Below are 16100 nucleotides of genomic sequence, written 5' to 3' on the forward strand. Positions count from 1 at the left end.
TGGTTTTTTTTTTTAGTCGTGGGGGTAGAGCTCTAGTAGCTTCTAGTCAGCTATCTCACTGACATCCAATTTTGGGAACACTGATATTTTTTGATGGTAAATTTTAAGATGGAAATATGCCTATATATTTGTTCCATATTGTTTTATATTTTTCAATAACTTTTCTCCTTTAAAATTTTATATTTTTCTACATCAGTCTTGTGCTTTTGTTGTGACATTTATTCTTAAGCATTTTCAAATTTTTTTACTGTTGTAAATAAAACATTTTTACATATTAAATTTTCTAAGCCAGAATAGCTAATAGTTTATTACTTTTATGTTTATATTTTTTTGTTTAGCTATAGATAATTATATATCTATAACATAATTTCTGCTGATTTGATTGTATTTGTTTTTCTTTGTCTACTTTATTTGCCTAAATGTAAGTCTCTCACCATCTTTAAATTTTTATTACATTCTCCTTGTGTTTCTAATTTTTCTCTTTACATCTGTTTCTTACAATCATTGGGTTTGTATATTTATCTTGTATCCAGCCCTTTGCCAAAATCTCTTAATTTTACTAGCTTTTCTTTGGTTTTCTAGATATATAATCATATCATTCTCAAAAAGACATAGTATTAACTCTTCTTTTCCAATGCCTATGACAATTATTATTATTTTATTGTTATTTTGCTTTGGCTAAAACTTCCAAGATGGTGTTGAATAATATTAACATTGAGAGTAAGCATTTCTGATTTTTTTAAAAAAAATTTTGTTTTAACATTTAGAATAATGTTTGCTGTTGACTTTGGTAAATAGTATTTATTTTGCCTAATGGGACTATAATATACCTATTGTACTTAGATTTTTCTTAGTTTTTTTTTTTTAAAGAGATACATGCTAAGTGATTTCAAATGCCCTTTTAGCATTTACTGATGTAATTACATGATCTTTTTCTTTTTAATTTGTTAATAAAATTTATTGTGTTGATAGATTCTAATGTTGAATGCTCTTGTCTTCATAGAACAAGCCTTGCTTGTTTGTTGAACAGAAAACCTTTCATCTTTTGGTATAGTATTTACTTCTATTTGTTAATTTTTATTTTAAAATTTGCACCTATATTTATAAGTGAGGTTGGTTTACAGCTTTGTTTTTTGTAATACTATTTTAAAAGCAAGTTTTACTGTTAAGGTTGTATTGTCTTCTTGCTATACTTACCTAAGCCTTAGCATAGCTTTCAAAATACTGATAACTATTTAAAATTTAGATGAAGCTTAGCCATAAATCTATCTAATCCTGATGACTAAAAATGGTAGGTCATTATTTTATTTCAATCCTTTTTTGTGGCAAATTGTCTATTAAAAGTTTTCATTGATTTTTGGATGAATTTTATTAATTTATATTTGTCTAGGATATTATCTATTACCTTTGAGTTTTCATAAAAAAGAATGTAGTATTCTCATATATATTTTCCAAAGTTGCTATTATTGTATCTTTTTTCTTATTCCTATCTATTTTTGCTTTCCAGCTTTTTTCCTTAATCTGGGACACAAGAGGTTTACCTATTTTATTTTTATCTTTAGAGAACCAGCTTTTCTATTTATTTATACATTATCCTAATTTTATAATTTTTTGCTTTCTACTTTATTAACTTCAGTATTTATACTTATTTGTTCCTCCTGCTTAATATATTTGTTGTTCACATTAAAATTCCTTAAGTGCTAATGGCTTTTAATTTTCGTCTTTAGAACACAAGTAAGTCTATACATTTTTTTCCTCTGAGTACAGCTTTTTCTGTGTCTGTAGGTTTTGATATAAAGTATTATGTTATTTAATATTTATTGCTTTCTTTGTAGTTACATATATTTTTAGATTTTCTGTCTTACCCAAAGATTAGTCATGAAAGCTTTTTAATTCCAAAATTTGAGATTTTCTTTTTATTACCTTTGCATTAATCATTTATACTTTTATTGAGTTTTGACTGAAAAATGAAGACTACTAAATATTGTGAAATCTACCTAAATATTTGAATATAAGATATTCTTTGTGGCCAAGTATGTGATTGATTTTTATAATTATTCAAAGAAATGAGAAAAAATAAGTACTTTTTGTTTGGTGGATTTGAGTTCTAAATGTATCTATATTATAATTTTTACTGATTTGATTATTTAATTTTTTAAAGTCCTTTTTAAAATCTTTGTCTACTCAATTTGTGTAACTATGAAAGAGGTATAACGATGTCTCACTATCTAAAATATTAAGTTAATATTAAAATATTAAGTTCTCTTTGCATTTCTAATAGTTTTTTTCTTAAATATTTTGCGGCTATAAGTACTTCAAGCACACAGGTTTACAATTCATACTGTCTTCATAAAGTATGCCTATGCCTTGTCTCAATACCTAATGTTTTCCCTTCTTCCTGTTTAATACTTTTAAATGGAAATTTTACTTTGTCTGATGTTAGCTCCTGCCTTTACAAATCGTTTTTTAGTGCCCATTTCTCTAATTAATTAATATCCTCACTATTTTAGATATGTTTACAGTAAGCAGCATATAGCCAGTTTCTTGCCGTTTGATTCCGTTTTGAGATAGAGTCTTGCTTTGTTGTCCAGGCTGGAGCGCAGTGGCGTGCAGCTCACTGCAACCTCTGCCTCCTGGGTTCAAGTGATTCTCCTGCCTCAGCCTCCTGAGTAGCTGGGATTACAGGTGCATGCCATCATGCCTGGCTAATTTTTGTATTTTAAGTAGAGATGGAGTTTCACCATGTTGGCCAGGCTGTTCTCAAACTCCTGACCTCAGATGATCCACCCGCCTCGGCCTCCCAAAGTGCTGGGAGTACAGGCATAAGCCACTGCACCTGGCCTTGTCTCTGATTCTTAATGGGAATTCAGTCATTTCACATCTATTAGAATGACTGATATACATGACCTTATTCCTCTTATGTTTATGTTTTTAAAAAATTTATTTAATATGTGGGAGAAGAGACAAATTTTGATTGCAGAATTTCAAATAATATATGTAGGTACTCCCCACTCCAGAAGGTGCAGTTTAATTCCTGCCTCACCCCCACGCCCCTGCCTTCTTGAGGGTTGGCTAAATTTAGTGAGTGGCTTCCAAAGAATAGAGTAAGGAAAGAGAATAATGGTAATTTTGTAATGGGGAGACCCGGCAAGCACGAAGTGATGAAGACTAACATCACTGTTGATATTTTGTGGATATCATGTACCCCTGATATAATGTGAGAAGAGGGGCATTTCACTTTTGTAGTATTCTTTCCAAAATCCCAAAGCCCCATCTAACCATGGAGAAGGCATTAGAAAAACTCAAATTAGAGATATAAAAGTTATTTTATAGTGTTATTTTCTTATATTTGCTGGTTTGCTCAAGCTGCTCTTTATCCTATTCCCCATACACCCCCACATGCCGTGTTAATTTGAAAGTTCTACTTTGCTTTGCTTTTTTTTTTTTTTTTTTTTTTTTTGAGATGGAGTTTCACTCTGTCACCCAGGCTGGAGTGCAGTGGCGTGATCTTTGCCTCCTGGGTTCAAGCGGTTCTCCTGCCTCAGCCTCCTGAGTAGCTGGGATTACAAGCACAAAGTCACCATGCCTGGCTAATTTTTGTATTTTTAGTAGAGACAGGGTTTCACCATGTTGGTCAGACTGGTCTCGAACTCCTGACCTTGTGATCCACCCACCTCAGCCTCCCAAAGTGCTGGAATTACAGACGTGAGCCACCGCGCCAGGCTGCTTTCCCTTTTATTAGCACTTGTTCACTTTCTATACATCGATAATCAGACACATGTTTTTTGTAGTATTGGAAAACAATGTCTCTACTGTTTACTCCACCAAGATGTATATTTGCCCCTTCAAGACGGTCTATTCCCAGCTTTACTCTACCCTAATGAGAACTCAAAAGTTTTTACTTTTCCTTATTCTATCTCAACTGCTGAGTTTTGCTATTTCTAACCTTTAAAGTACTATTTCAAAAGTACACATGGCCGGGCATGGTGGCTCACGCCTGTAATCCCAGCACTTTGGGAGGCTGAGGCAGGCGGATCACCTGAGGTCAGGAGACAGAGATCATCCTAGGTAACACACTGAAACCCCATCTCTACTGAAAATACAAAAAAATAGCTGGGCATGGTGGCATGCACCTGTAATCCCAGCTTCTCAGGAGGCTGAGGCAGGAGAATCACTTGAGCTGGGAGATGGAGGTTGCAGTGAGCCGAGATCATGCCACTGCATGCCAGCCTGGGCAACAGAGACAGACTCCGTCTCAAAAAAAAAAAAAAAGTACATACAATTATTTCCTTGTGGTATATACCTTCTATTTCAAGAATCCTTTAAAAACATATATATTTCATATTCTTAGTATGTTATTATCCACTTAGGTTTATTCACATATTATTTCACAGCTCTTTGCTTACACTGTTTTTTCTCCTCTTATTTTTTTTTCCTCCCTCTTGAAGTACCTGTTATAGTTCATTGGTTGTTTGCTAGACTCCCCCCTGGATTTTCTTTTTTTCTTTCTTTTTTTTTTTTTTTCCTGAGATGGAGTTTCACTCTTGTTGCCCAGACTGGAGCATAATGGCGTGATCTCAGCTCACTGCAACCTCCGCCTCCCAGATTCAAGCAATTCTCCTGCCTCAGCCTCCCGAGTAGCTGGGATTACAGGCGTGCACCACCATGCCTGGCTGATTTTTGTATTTTTAGTAGAGACGGGGTTTCACCATGTTGGCCTGGCTGGTCTTGAACTCTTGACCTCAGGTGATCTGCCCACCTCGGCCTCCCACAGTGCTGGAATTATAGGTGTGAGCCACCACGCTTGGCTGAGTTCCCCTTAGATTTTCTGAAAATGTGGGTAGTATAATTGAAAAAATTAATTTTTGGCTGAGCTTAGTGGCTCACACTGTAATCCCAGCACTTTGGGAGGCCAAGGTGGGAGGATTGCTTCAGCCCAGGAATTGGAGACCAGCCTGGGCAATATAGCACGACTCTGTCTCTACAAAAAAAAAAAAAAAAAAAATTGCCTGGTGCAGTGGCGCATGCCTGTGGTGGGAGGATTGATCCTTGAGCCCAAGAGGTGGAGGCTACAGTGACCTGTGGTTGTGCCACTGCATTCTAGTCTAGGCAATAGAGCAAAACCCTGTCTCAAAATAATAATAATAATAATAATTTTAAAAACACCTATGTTGAGATATAATTCACATCAAGTGTTCAGTTCTGTGGGTTTTAGTATGTCCACTCATGCAACTGTCACCACAATATAACTTTAGAACACTTTTGCAACTCTCAGAAGAAACCCTATGCCTATTAGCCTATTACCCATTCTCATCCCTCTTACCCTCACTAGCCCCAGACAATCACTAATATATTTGTGGTTTCTATAGATGAGCCTCTTCTGGGCATTTCATACAATATATGATCCATTGTGGCTGGCTTCTTTCATTTAGCATAATGTTTTCAAGGTACATCCATGTTACAGAATGCATCAATACTTCATTCTTTTTTATTGCAAAATAACATTCCATTATATGAATATGCCACATCTTGTTTACCCTTTCATCAGTTGATGGGAATTTGAATTGTTTCCAGTTTTTGATTTTTATAAATAATATTGTTATGAACATTCATGTGCAAGATTTTGTGTGAATGAATGTTGTCATTTTTCTTTGCTATATGCCTAGGAGTAGAATTGCTAGTACATATGATAACCATATGTTTAACTTTTTGAGGAACTGACAAACTATTTTCCATGTGACCAAACCATTTTACATTCTCATCACCAACATATAAGGGCTTCAATCCCCCTAACATTTGTTATTGTCTTTTCTTATAGCCATTCAAGTAGTTGTGAAGCAGTATTTCATTGTGGTTTTGATATGTATTTCCCTAATGACTAATGATAGAATAATGATATTGAGCTTCTTTTCATACGTTTATTGACTATTTGTATATATCTTCTTTGAAGAAATGCCTATTTAGACCCTTTATGCATTTTAAAATTGGATTGTCTATCATTGTTAATATTGAATTGAAAAGAGTTTTAAAAGTATTTTTGATACAAATCTCTTGTCAAATACATGATTTGCAAATATTTTTTCTCATTTTATGGGTTGTCTCTTCACTTTCATGATGGTATCCTTTGAAGCACAAATATTTTTATTTCGATGACATCCAATTTGACTTTTTATTCTTGTGATTTTAGTGTCATGTCTAAGAAACCATCGCTTGGCTGGGTGTGGTGGCTCGTGCTTGTAATCCTAACACTTTGGGAGGCTGAGGTGGATGAATCACTTGAGTCCAGGAGTTTGAGACCAGCTTGGGCAACATGGCGAGAACTCATCTCTACAAAATATATATATATATAAATTAGCCAGGCATGGTGGTGTGCATGTGTAGTCCCAGCTACCTGCAAAGTTGAGGTGGGAGGATCACTTGAGTCTGGGAGGCAGAGGTTGCAGTGCACCATTGCACTCCAGCCTGAGCGACAGAGCAAGACCCTGTCTCTATAAAAAATAATAAATATAAAAATAAAAGAAACCATTGCTTCGCTCTAGGTAATGAATGCTTACTCTTATGTTTTCTTCTAGGAGTTTTAAAGTTTTAACTCTTATCTTTAGGTCTGTGATCCATTTTGAGTTAATTTATGGTGTTAAGTAGGGGCCCAACTTCATTCTTTTGTATGTGGATAGTCTCCGCAGATTCTTTTCCTAAGATGGGCTATGGGGGTGATAAACTCGATTCCTGGCATGTTCTCATGCATTTTTCTTTCATTCTGAGAAGTGAATAATTTTGACTGCGTGTAGGATCCTTGCTGCGGTCTCCCAGTGTCCATGGATGTTATTTTACTGTTTTTCATGTTCTAAGGCTACAGTGAAGAAAACTGATGCCAGTCTGATTATTTTTCACTTATAGAGCTTATTCTCTTTTTATCTGAATGCTTGGCAGGCTTTTCTTTTTACCCAGTTTAAAATGTTACTAGGATATTCCTTGGTATGTCTCTTTTCTTTTCAGTCATGTCAGAATTCAGAGAGGATTTACTTAAGTATAACTGTTTTTTTTTTTTCTTCTAGAACACCTATGGTTCTCACGGATATATTCTCCAAGTCTCTTATATTTTCCTTCACAATTTACGTTTATTTATTTTTTCTTCCATGCTTAAAATATTTCTCGTATTTGATCATCCAGGCCATTAATTCAAATCTTAACCATGGCCACCCTCTGCTTTGATTTCTCCTCTAAATCTTTTAGTTGAGCTTTTCTTTGACCACAGAAGACTCTTTTACTGTTGTTGCTGTTGCTGTGTGTGCTATACTGGATCTACTTAAGTACTAATTTTTATATGCAAAGTGTTGGCATTCTTCTTCAGCAGCTCTATTTTGCTATGCATGTGTTCAGTTTCTTCTGATGCATACTTCTCTCTCAGACAGCCAGATGAGAAACAAGTGCTGCTTGTTTAAGTCCTTAATGTGGCAGCAGCCTCAATAGTGGCAAGGAAAGTTTGTCTTTCATCCTGTGGGCTAAGGGAGTGTGTGGATGCTGGCAGATTTCCAGGGCCCCAGAAGCAGCCTCCTTGCTCCCTAGTTTTCTCATGCTCTCCCTCCCTCTTGGGCAGGAAGGACCCAGTCTGCCAGTCCTATCCTTATTGGCGTCTTAGGGTCAGGAAACCCAGGCAACCTTCCCCAGTGCTTACTGTGATCTTGGGCTTTATGATCCCACTCTGGAGCTCTCCAACTCTGGCTTCCCCATGCTCCTGTTCAGCCCACTGGAGAGAGTTTGCAGATATTCCACAGTACCCAAATCTTCACTTGAGTCTGATAACCATAGGCCCTAGAAGTCATTAGAATTGGGAGAGGCAGAGAGATTCTTTGAAAATAAATAGAAAGTGTGACTGAAGGGAAGAGAGTTGAGTTCAGATCACCATCTTCCCAGGACTCTCTGCCACTGATGATATCACTTCAATTTTAATTGCTGATTTATTTCTCTGCCTCCTCAGCAGAGTGTGTCCTCTTAGCCCTAGGCTTGAATCATGTTTTTGTTTTTTTATACCCAGCACCTGGCACAGTACGTGGGGCATAATCAAACTTCATTAGCTGCATTTGGAACAAATGAATGGCAATGTGAAACTGCAGTGAATGACTTGATCAGGTCTCAGAAATCTATCCAGATTCTTGCACTGCAAATAAACTGTCTGGCCCTGGTATTTTTGACAAAGAGAACTTTATTGGAATGATATTCATTGTCCAGGAATTGAGAAAAGCCTAGAGAACTAGACTTGGAAATGGGCAGCAGTCAGGGCACCCCTGGGGGGCCAGGAAACTAGAAGTCAATACTGGTCAAGCAGCAGGAACATCTTGGTCAGAGTCACATTACTGGATGAATGCTCTTCAGTCTGTTTTTTTTTTTTTTTTTTTTCATGCCTTTATATTGCTCACTTAAGATTCAAAGTCCTAGGAGAGAATCTGTTAGTTGCTCCACTGTATGACAGCCATAGCAGGAGGGATCTAATGTATTGGCTTCCAGAGTGAAGGCAGGCATTTGGATTTCCCATGTCACCAAGGCTACCTTCAGTGGGGTAGATTATGCTCCTGGAGGGACAGAAATGTGTTAGGAAGTGGGGAAATAGTGCTGGGTGACCACAAAACAACCTATGTTCCCAACAAGGACAGGTGTTTGATTTCCACAGTGGGTCAAGTGATTCCTTTGTCACCTGTACTCCCTCTCCCCACTAGTGGAGCTCTTGACACCACTGCCAAGTCTGGGGTGAGAGAGGAGAGGAGTGGGCGCTGGCTGCTACCAGACCCCCAACCTCCACCTCCAGCTTCCAGCTCCTGCTGTTCTGAAGTAGGACCTGTTCCCATGGGAACCAGGGGAATTCCAAGAGCTGGTTTTAAGGAAAGGCAGACAGGCTCCTATGACTCTATGGTCAATCTTAGTTCTTCCTTTTCTCTCATAACAACAGTGTAGATGACATTTTAGTTTCCTAAATTAAGCAGGCTTTTGTGGGTTGGCTTGAGACCCTAGTCACTAAATGTTACTAGTTTCCAAGCAACCTTCTGTCTTAGTCCATTCAGGCTGCTATAACAAAATACTATAGACAAAATGCCATGATTTATACACAACAAAAATTTATTTATCATAGTTCTGGAGTCTGGGAAATCCAAGATCAATGCACCAGCAGGTTTGGTATCTGATGAGGTCTGCTTCCTCATAGACAGCTATCTTCTCACTGTAACCTCAGATGGCAGAAGTGGTGAGAGACCTCTTTGGGGCTTCTTTTATAAGGGCTCTAATCCCATTCATAAGGGCTTCACCCTCATGACCTAATCACCTCCCAAAAGCCCCGCCTCCTAATACCATCACAGTGGGTATTAGGATTTCAACACATGAATGGGGGTGGAGAGCAAACATTCAGACCCTAGCAACTTCCTTTCTCCTTTCTATCCAAATGTTTATTGAATGCCAGTCATTGGAAACCAAAATAGATAGCCCTTTTCTTCATAGAACTTATAGTCTAGTTGGAGAAAACAGATATGAAACAAACAACCACACAACTAAATATGTATTTGCAAATTGGTACAATACTATACATAATAAGTAGTCATGATAGGGACATAATTTGGATGGGGAAGGTATGAAAAGGCCTCTTTGAGGAAGTGACATGCAAGCTGAAGACCATGAAGATGGGAAGGTAGTGCCCACGCAAAGTGACTCATTCTCAGATTTTCATCTCATGGCCAAAGTTCTATGGTTTCTTGTAGTTCTTAGCCATGGGTTGGTATTTAGGTGTGGGTGTGAAGGGGCGTTGGTTTTTTTGTCTTTGTCACAATGATTCAAAAAGTACTACAGGGCTGGAAGCAGTGTCTTATGCCTGTAGTCCCAGCACTTTGGGAGGCCACGGTGGGAGGATTGCTTGAGCCCAGGAGTTCAAGACCAGCCTGGGCAACATAGTGAAACCCTCTCTTTACAAATAATTTTTAAAAATTAGACAGGCATGGTGGCATGTATCTGTAGTCCCAGCTACTTAGGAGGCTGAAGCAGGAGAATCTCTTGAGCCCAGGAGATTGAGCTTGCAGTAAGCCATGTTCACACTCCTGCACTCCAACCTGGGTAATAGAGTGGGATCCAGTCTCCAAAACAAACAAAAAAAAAAGAAAATAAATAAAAAGAAAATACTAAGAATTTAGTGCACAGAGGCAGAAATGCTCAATGCTTACAACATGCAAGATAGTTCTGTATAACAAAGAACTGTCCTGCTCAAAATGCCAACAGCACCTTTCTCTGAGAAACCCTGTAGGCTGAGGTCGGTCTCGCAGCAGCCAACCTTATCAAAAGGAGAACTGCTACTTAGCAATAGTTGATTTAAAAAGTTCTGTGATGGAGTCAGATGGTCACAGCTTGAGTCCTCTGTCCATACCTGAACCAAGCACAGTGACAGGGGGTGGAATGATGACTCAGAGTGGGGAAGGAGTGAATCTGCCAAAGAAAATTGTGGTGCTGTTGGCAGAAGGAAACTGCTACTGGGCAGGCAAAATAGCAGATGCCTCTTGCATGAGCGAGAAGGGCAGTGGCACAGGAAAACTGAATGGGTAGGCAGGGGCTAGATCATTCAGGGCATTGTCAAGGACCTGAGATGTCTCTTAAGGGCCCTGGGGAACCACTGACAGATTTTAAGCAGTATAGAGGGGATGGCAAAACCTGTGCCAAGCATCAGAGCCCTTGCATATTTAGATTTTGTGGGCATCTTGCCCACACCTCCCTCCATGAAAGAAACAGTATATGTCCCCTGGGTCTCTCACCTTCTCCTGTCTTATATCTTTTTTTATGTGTAGATTCCATTGTCTTCTACCTAGAGGTAAATAACGCAAGCAGAATTGTGCTATGGGAAAGCACTATTCTTCCACAGGCTTCTATCACATATAGTTTGATGAACTGCATCACATTTCAGTTTGCTTTCTGCTCTGGAAATAAGAGTTAGAATTGAGCAAGTGTTTATGTATATCCCAGGAAGTCGTTGTTTTAATCCAATTAACTACCTAGTGGAAAATTGCTCTGCATCCCAGCAATGCGTACGCCATTATGGCCAAGTCCAGGGCATTGCCAACATATCTTTGCAAATTTCATTAGCAGTGGCTGTTTCCGCCTTCTTCTAGGTCATTAGTGAGTTTGTTAAACAAAGCCAGTTCTGACATCAGTCTCCGACATGCCCCAGTGGACCTTTTGCTTCCCAACCAGATGTAGTTCCTATTTACTCCTGATTATGCAGTGTTTTCACCCTGCCAGCATTCCACTTAGACGAGTGCATTCAAAAACAGGCCAATTTAATTTGGAGCACAACTTTTATGGAGGTCGTTGTCAAATGCATCACTGACACCCACATAATGCTGCTGCACTCCTGTCACCTGGTCTCTTCCAGGGTGTCCTTTTCACTCTCCTCCTATTGCTGTACTTATAACAGCAGTTTCTAAAACAAATTATTGCAATGAAATGCACTAACATAAAAGTACTGTTTTAACCATTTTTAAGTGTACAGTTCAGTAGCGTTAAATATATTCCTTATGCAACCAACCTCCTGAACCTTTCCATCTTGTAAAACTGAAACTTTATGTACACTGAACAACAATTCTTCATTCTTTCCTTCCTCTAGCCCCTGGCAGCCACCATTCTGCTTTCTATCTCTATGGATTTGACTACAACAGATCCCTCATATAAGCAGAATCCTAAAATGTTTGTTTTTTGTGACAATGTTTGTTTTTATTTCACTTAGCATAATGCTCTCAAGGTTCATCTATGTTGTAGCATGTGTCAGAATTTCCTTTCTAAGGGTAGATCATATTCTAATATATGTGAATACCACATTTTCTTTATCCCATTATCTGCCGATGAGTGTTTGGGTTGCTTCCACCTCTTGGCTTTTCGTGAATAGTGCTGCTATGAACATGGGTGCACAACTGTTTGAGTCCCTACTTTCAATTCTTTGGGGTATTTACACAGAATTGACATTGCTGATCATAGAGTATTTTTAATATTTTTGAAAGACTATTACTTTTTTTATTTATTTGAGGAATTATCATACTGTTTTCCACAGTGGCTGTGCCATTTTATTTAAAAAAACTTTTAGGTTCGGGGGTACATGTGTAGGTTTGTTTTATAGGCAAACTTGTGTTACAGGGGTTTTTTATACCAATTATTCCATCACCAATGTATTAAGCCTAGTACCCAACAGTTATTTTTTCTGATCCTCTCCCTCCTCCCACCCTTGACCCTCAAGTAGGCCCCAGTGTCTATTGTTCCCTCTTTGTGTCCACGTATTCTCATCATTTAGCTCCCACTTATAAATGAGAACATATGGTATTTGGTTTTCTGTTTCTGCATTAGTTTGCTAAAGATAATGACCTCCAGCTCTATCCATGTTCCCACAAAGGACATGAACTAGTTCTTTTTTATGGCTGCATAGTATTCCATTGTGTATATGTACCACATTTTCTTTATTTAATCTGTCATTGATGGGCATTTAGGTTGATTCCATGTCTTTGCTATTGTGAATAGTGCTGCAGTGAACATACATGTGCATGTGTCTTTATGATAGAGTGATTTATATTCCTATGGGTATATACCCAGTAATGGGATTGCTGGGTCAAATGATATTTCTGCTCCTAGGTTTTTGAGGAATCACCACATTGTCTTCCAGAATGGCTGAGGTAATTTACACTCCCACCAACAGTGTGAAAGCATTCCCATTTCTCCACAACATCACCAGCATCTGTTTTTTTTTTTTTTTCCATTTAACTTGTTTTAATATTTCTTCACAAATGGTGAAAAATACTAAAGTACAGACAAGGAATAATCATAATGTTGTGGTCAACATTATAAATATGGAATTATAAATTTAAAACATTTTCTGGTTTAAAAAATAAATCTGGTAGTCAATGCAGCTCTGCGGGGTCTCTGCATCTAGTAGGGCTGATCTCTGCGCTCCTGATGGTGCTCGCCTTTATCCATTTTTCCAGGTCTCCATGTCCTCCTCTTCTTCCTCCCATCGGTTACATCAAAGGTCCAGGGGGCCCCCCAGGGACACCTCGTCTTCCTCCACCAAAGCCACCTCGGTCCATGTCCCGGCCACCACGGAAGCCACCTCTGTCTCCACCACAGCCACCTCTGAACATTCCACTGGGACCACCATGATCTATGAGGCTACCTCTTCCTCCCTGCATGCCACCAGGGCCACCTGTGTCACTATCACCACCCAGGGGCGGGAAGGGTGGTGGGAGGAAGTCTTCAGGCTTTGGGGCCTTACACTGGTTGCACTCTGTTCTCCAGGCAAAGTTCTGGTTTCCACAACCCGGATTGCGACACTGCCAGTCTCCAGCTTAGTGCTAGACGTTTCCTCCTCCAGAGGGGTTCCCTCGGGAACCCTGGGGTCCTCTTGGAGGGAGGCCTCCTCTATCTCCTCCACGGCCTCCCACACGACCCATGGGTCCCCCAGGACCTCCTGGGCCTCCTGGACCTCCGCAGAGTGGTGGTGGCATCCCTCTGCCCTCACGGGGTGGCATACCACCCCGCATACTGTTCATTGGAGGCCTCTTCTGAGCAAGAGAGACTTTAAGTTTGTTCCCTTGAAAATCTTTCCCATCAAACCATTCCACGGCAGCCTTGGCAGTAGGTGGGCCTTCATAGGACACTATGGCATCGCCTTTGCGCTTTCCTGTTTCCTTGTCCAGGTAGATGTGGATCATGGGTTGCCCAGTTCTCTTGTTCATCTTAACAACCCCACACTGCTTAAAGAAGTCTGCCAGATCATCTAGAGTCACATTGTCATTTAATCCTTGTATATAAATTGCACTGTTGTCAGATTCTTCATCTGGATCTACAGGTGGGCCTAGATCAAGATCTGTTCCTTCATCCATGGGTCCACCAGGCTTATTGAAGCCACCTCACTCTCCAGCGCTGCCCATTCCACCACGTCCTCCTCCCCGCCCACCTCTGCTCATGCCTCCACAATCAAATCCCCCTATTCCCCTGCCCCAGTTATCAGGGCCACTCAAGCTCCGGTTCTCTCCTGGTCCAGAAAATCCTCCAGACTCCTGCCCATAAACACCCATGCTACTGGGGTGGTCCTGTGAGAATGAACTCTGCTGCCCGTAGCTGCTGCTCTGTTAGCTATATTGACTTGGAGCTTGGGTGTAGGATCAAGTTTGGGATGAGTAACTAGTGGGAGGCTGCTGCCCATAGCTGCTTTGTTGACCATAGCTACTCTGCTGTCCATAGCTGCTCTGTTGCCCGTAGGTGTTCTGCTGAGAGTAACTGCCCTGATCATAACTAGTCGGCTGTGTAGAGGGATAGCTGGTAGAAGGGTAGGATGGAGGTGTGGTGACTGGCTGCATGGGGGCGGCTCCCAGGTACCTGGGGATAACTGTAGTTACTCTGTCCATATCCTAGACTGGGCTGGTTGTAACTCCCTGTGCTAGATTGAGGTTGACAAGTCTCAGTGGGCTTGTTTCCATCCTGCAGTCTTGTAGGTGCAGTGGCTGCTGGCTGCTGCCCATAGGCTGGATAAGCAGGCTGAGTGCCATATGCAGATTGAGCTGCATAGGAGGCCTGGGTGGTGGTGACTGTAGCAGTGGTGGTATCATAAGCACCAGTGCCATACCCCTGGACAGGCTGGTTGTATGCCTGGGGACAGTTGGAGTAGTATAACCAGTGGGAGGCTGTCCATAAGAAGTTGCATAGGCGGTCTGCCCATAGGTTGCAGTAGTCTGAGCCTGGGTATAGCTGACATCAGTGGGCTGTCCATAGGTTCCATAGCTTTGTTGCCCATATGTGTTGGTGGTCTGTGCATATCTTTGACTGGGCTGGGCGGTGTAAGCATTGTAGCCCTGCTGTGCTGCAGCTTGGCTATAGGCACTGTAATCCATGGATGCCATTTTCTCTCCTTCCTTCTCATTCTCTCAACATCCCCATCTCTTGTTTACTGACTTTTTAATAATAGTCATTCTGACTGGTGTGGTTTTGATTTGCATTTCTCTAATGATCAGTGATATTGAACTTTTTTTCATATGTTTCTTGGCCACATGTGTGTCTTCTTTTTTAGTGCCTGTTCATGTCCTTTCCCACTTTTTAATAGGGGTGTTTTTTTTTCTTGTAAATTTGTTTAAATTCCTTATAGATGCTGGATGTTAGGCCTTTGTTAAATGCATAGGTTGCAAAAGTTTTCTCCCATTCTGTAGGTTGACTATTTGCTTTGTTGATAGTTTCTTTTGCTGTGCAGAAGCTCTTAAGTTTAACTAGATCCCACTTGTCAATTTTTGCTTTTGTTGCAGTTGCTTTTGGTGTCTTTGTCATGAAATCTTTGCTCATTCCTATATCTAGGATGGTATTGCCCAGGTTTTCTTCTAGGGTTTTTATAGTTTTGAGTTCTACATTTAAGTTTTTTAATCCATCTTGAGTTGATTTTTGTACATGGTGTAATGAAGGGATTCAGTTTCAATCTTCTGCATATGGCTAGCCAGATCCCAGCACCATTTATTGAGCAGGGAGTCCTTTCTCCATTGCTTGTTTTTGTCAGCTTTGTCAAAGGTCAGTGGTTGTAGGTGTGCAGCCTTATTTCTGGGCTTTCTATTCTGTTCCATTGGTCTATATGTCTGTTTTTGTACCAGTACCATTCTGTTTTGGTTACTATAGACCTGTAGTATAGTTTGAAGTCAGGTAGTATGATGCCTCCAGCTTTGTTCTTTTTGCTTGGGATTGCCTTGGCTATTTGAGTTCCTTTTTTTGTTCCATGTGAATTTTAAAAGTTATTTCTAGCTCTGTGAAGAATGACACTGGTAGTTTGATAGGAATAGCATTGAATCTTTAAATTGCTTTGGGCAGTCTGGCCATTTTAATGATATTGATTCTTCCTATCTGTGAGCATGGAATGTTTTTCTATTTGTTTGTCACCTCTGATTTCTTTGAGCAGTGTTTTGTAATTCTCATTGTAGAGATCTGTCACCTCCTTGGTTAGCTGTATTCCTAGGTATTTTATTATTTTTGTGGCAGTTGTGAATGAGATTGTGTTCTTGATTTGGCTCTTGGCTTGGCTGTTGTTGGTGTATAGGAATGCTGGGGATTTCTATATG

General features: G+C 39.8%; 1 long non-coding RNA gene and 1 pseudogene across 1 annotated transcript in view; one reads left to right on the plus strand and one right to left on the minus strand.

Annotated features, from left to right (window-relative positions):
* The window catches only part of LOC134733985 (uncharacterized), a 151315-nt gene that overhangs the window by 77728 nt on the left and 57487 nt on the right, over window positions 1-16100 (plus strand). The window lies entirely within an intron of this gene.
* LOC134733980 (RNA-binding protein EWS-like) lies at window positions 12749-14921 on the minus strand (annotated as a pseudogene).

The sequence above is a fragment of the Symphalangus syndactylus genome, chromosome 12 (genome assembly GCF_028878055.3).
Source record: "Symphalangus syndactylus isolate Jambi chromosome 12, NHGRI_mSymSyn1-v2.1_pri, whole genome shotgun sequence".
Lineage (NCBI taxonomy): Eukaryota > Metazoa > Chordata > Mammalia > Primates > Hylobatidae > Symphalangus > Symphalangus syndactylus.